Here is an 8,108-nt window from a genome sequence, read left to right as displayed (position 1 = left end):
CTCCCACGGAGATCCGAATGGAATATTTTATCCAAGATGACGTCATCATCATTTAACCATAAAGTAAAGCTGCATGCCTCGGGAAAAATTACAGCTGTTAGTTTCCCATTGCTTTCAGCTGTTCGCAGTACCAGCACAGCAAGGCCGTTTTAGTTAATTTTAGAAGGCCAGATCAGTCAATCATCCAGACTGTTCCCCTTTAACTACTGAAAAGGTTGCTGCTCCTCTTAAGGAACCACACGTTTGTCTGGCCTTATTTGGTTGTACGTGTGCCGGAGTTCAAGTAAATTATAATTCTAGTAGTGGACCCTTGGATCTTCCCTGTTTGTTCCTGTTTTTCCTCTTGTTACGTGATCAGATAAGTCTTCTCACTCATATAGGCCCTCAGTGTACTATATCCATTTATCCGCTCTCTCCACTGCATTTAACAGTGGAATCCCCCATTGCACTCTTAATATAACCCTGTTGGTGTTAATTGCACCGAAGGTTGTTTTGAATTTTCTATACACTGAATCTATCCTTCAGAAAAACACTGCGTTGTATTAGGCAAATATTCCACCAGAAGAAATCCGTACGATCGTACCTTTATTACTAGCCAATGATATGTTGCCTCAGGGAAATAATGGAAGACGCAATCTACCAGTCCACCTTCATCTATTGTTCGCTGGACGTGACGTACCTATTAACCGAACTTTGCTTGATACGAGTAGCTTTCTAGAACACTGTGCTGCGTTTTGAGAGAAGTTTTTCTTCCAGGTACGTTATAACATTTTAGCTTAGAAAATTCTCAGGGATGCTATAACGGAGAGGTGATACAGATACTGGTGTAAAACCAGTTACCTATATTGTAAACGGTTGAAGTGCATTATTCGCTGTGAAAGCGATTCTCGAGCAATATGAGCTAGGACAGCAGCCGTTCCGTGGCGTATTCATGCTGATAGGAACAGGAATACCGTCAGTGCTTGGTGCGTTGTTCGGTTTAAGTAGCCTTAACTGTTTTTCAGTTTCGGGGTATAATACGGGTTTCGCTCGTTTGCGAGTCTTCATGGCGGTCACACATTGGAGCTGTAAGATACAGTTGTTTGAGAACACTTGTAAATACGAAATTTTAAATTCCTGCTTACTTTCTGATGTCTTGAGTTTTCGTACCCGATGGATCCGGGAGAAATTAAATGGAAAGTAGCATTGACTTTATATAATGCCAAAAGTTCCTATAATTTTGCGATAAATCTCCCACCACGTTCTGAATGAAAATTATTGTACGAGGAGACTTCAAAAGTATGTTACACAAGTCGTTTCACGCTAAAGCCCTGTACGGACGGCGACATTTCTTGTGCCTGGACAGGCTCTGGCTCTGGCTCTGAGCACTATGGGACTTGACATCTATGGTCATCAGTCCCCTAGAATTTAGAACTACTTAAACCTAACTAACCTAAGGACAGCACACAACACCCAGTCATCACGAGGCAGAGAAAATCCCTGACCCCGCCGGGAATCGAACCCGGGAACCCGGGCGTGGGAAGCGAGAACGCTACCGCACGACCACGAGCTGCGGACCCTGGACAGGCTTAAATTCCTTCGTGTGAACAGTTACCTCGCATGCCATCTGGTGCACTGCTAGTAAATGGCTTGCAATAGAATGAACCTATATTCGATGCCATATGGATCCCATTTGAGTGCGTGGATCTATTTGTTTTTGTTATCAGTAGTGCATTATTTAAGAAGAGAAATGACTCACAAGCTCGTGGCGCCCTCCATCGGTAATGCTGGAATTCCATATGATGTTGGCCCACCCTTAGCCTTGATGACAGCTTCCACTCTCGCAGACATACGTTCAGTTAGCTGCTGGAAGGTTTCTTGGGGAATGGCAGACGGTCGATGAGGGGTGGCACGAAGTCGGCGTTCCAAAACATCCAAAAGGTGTTCTATAGGATTCAGGTCAGGACTCTGTGCAGGCCAGTCCATTACAGGGAGGTCAGTGTTGTATTACGTCTCCACCACAGGCCGTTCATTATGAACAGGTGTTCGATCGTGTTGAAAGATGCAATTGCTATCCCCAAATTGCTCTTCAACAGTGGGAAGCAAGAAGGTGCTTAAAATATCAATGTAGGCCTGTGTGTGATAGTGCCACGCAAAACAACCAGGGGTGCAAGCCCCCTCCAGGAAAAACACGACCACACCCAGCGCCACCGCCTCCGACTTTTAATGTTGGCACTACAACGCTGGCAGATGACGTTCACCGAGCATTAGCGATAGCAACACACTATCATCGGATCAACACATTGTGTACCGTGACTCGTCACTCCACACAACGTTTTTCGACTGTTAAATAGTCCAATGTTTACGCTCCGTACACCAAGCGAGGCGCCGTTTGGCATTTATTGGCGTGATGTGTAGCTTATGAGCAGCCGCACGACCATGAAATCCATGTTTTCTCACCTCCCACCTAACTGTCATAGTGCTTGCAGTGGATCCTGAGAAAGTATGGAATTCCTGTGTGATGGTTTGGCTAGATGTCTGCCTATCACACAATACGACGCTGTTTAACTGTCGACAGTCTCTGTCTGTCAACAGAAGAGGTCGGCCTGTATGCTTTTGTGCTGTACGTGTCCCTTCACGTTTCCACTTCACTATCTCATCGGAAACAAGGGACCTAGGCATGTTTAGGAGTGTGGAAATCTTGCGTAGACATGTATGACACAAGTGACACCCAATCACCTGACCACGTTTGAAGTCCCTGAGTTCCACGGAGAGACCCATTCTGCTCTCTCACGATGTCTAATGACAACTGAAGTCGCTGATATTGAGTATTTAGCAGTAGGTGGCAGCACAACGCACTTAATATTAGAAAACGTATGTTCTTGGAGGTGTTCGGGTACTTTTGACCACACAGTGTACGTGTTGAATCGTAGAGACACGAAACATGTCTATATGACGCAAACAAACACCCCAGGAAATACTCGGTAAAACAGATAATTCCCTGAAGGAGGTAAGGTTTGCGTCTCATTCCGAAACTGTAGCGGAGATGAAAAGTTCACGAACCATGTTTGTGTCGGAACTTAATAAAGTAAATTAGAATTATACTAATACCGTCAGCTGCTCACGGGCGTATATATATATATATATATATATATATATATATATATATATATATATATATATATCAACGGGGACAGGTGAAAATGTGTGCCCCGACCGGGACTCGAACCCGGGATTTCCTGCTTACATGGTAGACGCTCTATCCATCTCAGCCACCGAGGGCACACGGGATAGTGCGACTAAGGGACTGTCTCGCGCAAGCCTCCTACAAGACCCACATTCTCACCTTGTATGTCCACACACTACATTCGTATTGTCCCACCCTTAAACACTCATTACTCGTGGAAGACATCCTTACCAAGTCCCGTAAGAGTTCGGGGAATACGTGTGCACCCGCACAGAAGAAGGTCATGGCCGGTAATGACAGAACTATATACTGATATGGATATGGTGTCTTTTCTTTCGGACATGTCCGAAAGAACAGACACCATATCCATATCAGTATATAATAAAATAAAAGCTTCGTCGAAGAACTGCATCTGGTCTGTAGACATGTATGAATACATAGAATGGTGTTTTAAGAAACTTCTGTTTTTGTGAGACAACGTTCAGGCAAGAAAAGGGACTTGCAGTGCAGAATTTGCACAAGGAAGCGCGGATACACTAAAAACACTAACATCAAAAAATGGTTCAAATGGCTCTGAGCACTATGGGACCCTACTGCTGTGGTCATAAGTCCCCTAGAACTTAGAACTACTTAAACCTAACTAACCTAAGGACAGCACACAACACCCAGCCATCACGAGGCAGAGAAAATCCCTGACCCCGCCGGGAATCGAACCCGGGAACCCGGGCGTGGGAAGCGAGAACGCTACCGCACGACCACGAGATGCGGGCTAACATCAAAGTACGTAATTTTTTACCCTTCAATTTCTGCTGTAGTTAGTAGAGTAGGTGAAAATATCTAAGCTGAGAACTGGTTTATCTTGGCCGACCACACAAGACACATTATAAGTAATCATCGAGAATGTATCAATACAGCTTAGTTGTGTGGAACGTTTTTAATTCGAAGAATGTTATTTCGAACCCAGTTACATTGTCTTTTTCCCTTTGTAACTTAAAATACTGTGTGAAGCTGAGTTGCTAATCCATGATTTGTATAGTGTGTCGTACTGGCCATAAATTTCCAACCACAAAAACTATAAAGCTGTGTAAATTGTTATCATTATCTTTCAGGATGACTGTCTTCAGATCCCAAAATCTCCCGCTGATTTAGCGAGGATTCCATAATTATAGAGAAATATGATGTTGCTCAAGATGGTCAGCCATTTCAATCAGCATTATCGTCGTCATCTTACGCCAGTCCACGTAGGAGTGGTATGATCAAGGGAAGAAAAAGGAAGAGAGATTACAGTGAAGAAGAAAATGCTATTTTGGAAAGTGCTAACAATATACTGACATGCATATATAAAGCAAAAATTGCTCCAACTGATGTAGTATGTGGTTCATATGCAACTGCTTCTCTACAGCAAATAAAAAGTAAAGCTTCGCTGACGAGAGCAAAGAGAGAGATATTTAGTATACTTTGTCATGTACAAGAGGAAGGCTTTGACAATCAAGTGTAACAAGACTATTTATTTGTTTACGTTCATTAATATGTAATTTGTTAATATCTGTAGATTACAAGTTGAATGCAGAGCTTTATCTTGAATATGAAATGTAATTACAGCAAATTCAAATCACCAGATTTATTGCTAATACCGACTGAGGTAATTTATGTACATCATACACTCTTTCTGCATACCATATTAACTTAATAATTAACATTAATTATATTCTAGATTTGGCACTGTATCAGTACTGTAAATTTTTACAGATTACCACTACCACTACACATATGAAACGTCCCATTTCAATAATGGTACAAGATTGTGCTTAAACTAACACACAGTATTTTTAGCGCAACGCAATCTGACTTTCAAAAAATCCCTACAAAAGATTGGCCCTGACTAACATTAACCTATACCTTTCACAAATCACTTACCTCACAAAAATCTTCGTTACTGGAACTACTGCAATACAGCGAGCGCCACTACTGCCAGCTAAATAAAAGATTCAAACTACGGAAGGCACTAACTACTGATAGGCTTAGTTAGCAAATGAAAGATTTTAATAGAGAACAAACAATGTATTTACCTGAATAATGTTGAAAACTCATAATATACATAGCAGTTCATGACATCCAGTTTTAAAAATTTCACAACTCCGCCATCTCTCTCCCCACATCCACCACTGCTGGCGGCTCACCTCCAACTGCGCAACGCTACGCGCTGTTCACAGCCAGCTGCCTAACACTACAATGGCGAGTATTACAACAATGCAAAGCAGCCACAGACTGCACACAGCACAGCCAGTGATTTTCATACAGAGGTGGCGTTACCAATAAAAATACCTAAACAGCCTACTTACGTAGCCCCCATGCTCCCCACAAAAAATTTTACAAATTGTTTTGGACAGTGGCCAATAATGATTTGATAAAATTTTTTTATAATTACAATAACAAAGTTACCAATTGCACACACTTATTGATACAATGTTGGTCAAAAGCTAAACTTTCTCACAGTCCATAAAGACAGTCCTAATCGTTCATCACAGTAAAATAGCAGTGTTTTTCTCAAAGTCTGAGCAGTAAAAGAAAATGCACACGGAAGTAGTGGATTTCCATGCAGTCTTGAAGAAGTAGCGTTGTCCTTCCAACGGAAAGACAGTGCTGACTCTCGACATGCAGACAGGTCATGGGCCACAACAGAGCAAACCCACTGCTGAGTCAGTCGAAGTTTTGAAGAATACTGGTAGGTAGGTCATCACAGAGCAGACCCACTGTAGTCCTGGTAGAGATTACGGTACTGGTGGGCCACCAGAGGTGCAGACCCACTGCAGTCCTTGTAGAAATAATGGTATTGATGGATCATCAAAGATGTAGACCCACTGTAGTCCTTGTAGAGATAATGGTACTGGTGGGTCATCAAAGATGCAGACCCACTGTAGTACTTGTAGAGACGGCCAGCAGCCATCTGTTGTGACTGTGCAGGTGCACAATCACCATTGAAGAGTCTTGCGGCTAATGTAGCAAGTCCATAAACCACCACTTGTTCACTCACAAAGTTTTTGGAATCGTCCTTAGAACCAGCAATGCTGTTATCCAGTCCCTTGCTGAATTATTAACACACGTGCAAACACTAACAGTCCCTACTTCTCACATATTGTCCATATACTATGACCAACAGAAACGTGTGCAGTGAAATGTAACTTACAAGTTACTTAATTTGATGAACTGGTGTCAATTACAATTTTATAACAAGTGAATACAATTACAAAGGTACAAAATACATCATTAAAGAACATAACAATACAGATAACATTTGTAGTAAAACAGGCTTTACAAAAGAATAGAAATAGACATATACATCAGTGTTACAGGAATTATGACATAAGTAAATAAATAAAATAATGAGAATAGTTTTCGAAACATTAATTTCACACATGAGCATTGAAACAAAACAGAATTAATAATGTCTATAAACATCATTACAAAGAAAATAACATATTATTAAGGCAAATTATATTTGAGGATAACAGTATTCCTCATCATAGTGAATGTAGCTTAGTACTAGAAAAATTCTACAACATAAGTTTTATCAGATAAACATATAAATACAGGAAAAACATAAATACCCAAGGGTACACAAACATATAGCGGAATAAAACAAGGAAAGGACAGGGTTTGTTTTACTGCTGTATTTTGCAAACAAAACTTTCTTTACTTCTCGGAGATCTCCCATCGTTCTTCATTATTTCCAAAAGTCCTATCTATACCTGCTTTCTGTACTTTTCTCGTATAACTTCTCAATGCATTTCTTCCAATTCATCACAACTCATTCTCTTCTATAGTCTACCCCCTCTTAAGCTAGCTTAAATCTACTGAGCTCAGATGCTAAACTATGGGACGAGGCGATGCAGCAGCACAAAACAATTAACACAAACATCAATGACAAAAAATTCAAATTGGCAAAGCGATTGCAATATTACAACTAATATAAGGCACTGTGCAGCAAAGAAGAAAACTAAATCCGTAGTAAAACTGGCTTAACAGCGTAATACAAAGTCAAATTTAGTAGCACTATGCCTGGCAAACAGCAGCAGCAAATAAAAAAAACTTATATCTAAACATGACATAGCTCAAGCAGAAAAAATATTACACTAAAAATGGCCATGTCTAATACCTATGTCACATCTTAACACTAGAGTGATGCATCACAATTTATTCTACAAAAGAAATTACCAAGTACTGGAAAAGAAAATTATGAATGCAGTTCCTGTGAAGGTAAATGTCGTTTTGTGCTCCCTCATTTTTTTGAAAAAAATTATTATTTACTCGATCTGTAGACAGAAAATATTTATATTAGTACATCTATAAAATTTTATTTTAACCAATGCTGCAGTGCAGCTAGAAACTTGATATCAAATGAAATAAGCAACTATGTACAAAGCAAAGCATAAGAACATCGTTCAATAGCCATGTGGCATTTCATAAGTAGTTAAAAAATCTCTCATCTAGAAAGACAGTAGTCATAGTCACGTGTGTAGACAAACTATTTCTTGTCATTTCATTAGGCATTTCAGTAAATATCTGAAAGTACGATATGTTTCCAAGTAATTAGCGTGTCGTATTTGCAATGCTTTCTACAAAGGAATGTCAGAAGCGAGGTTAATGGCCTCCCTTTTTTTTACCTAATGGCTTTTTCTGCAGGTGGCTGGCCCAGCTGGGCGCCACAACGCATTACGTCAAGGTCACTTACCTCTCTTACTGAAATATTTACGACAACAGTTTCCGCTACAGTGGTAGTCTCATATAAAAAATTTCACAGGTCAAGAATTTGCGTTACAAATCTGTAGAAACAAAATCCTATAAATATAACAGTGTCCAAAAAATTTTCGCCGGCATTGTGATACATTCACGCATATACACACATTTCATAACTCTTAAAGTACTATTCTTGGTTTCCAAC

This window comes from Schistocerca nitens, chromosome 8 (genome assembly GCF_023898315.1).
Source record: "Schistocerca nitens isolate TAMUIC-IGC-003100 chromosome 8, iqSchNite1.1, whole genome shotgun sequence".
Lineage (NCBI taxonomy): Eukaryota > Metazoa > Arthropoda > Insecta > Orthoptera > Acrididae > Schistocerca > Schistocerca nitens.
This window is presented reverse-complemented; position numbering follows the sequence as displayed.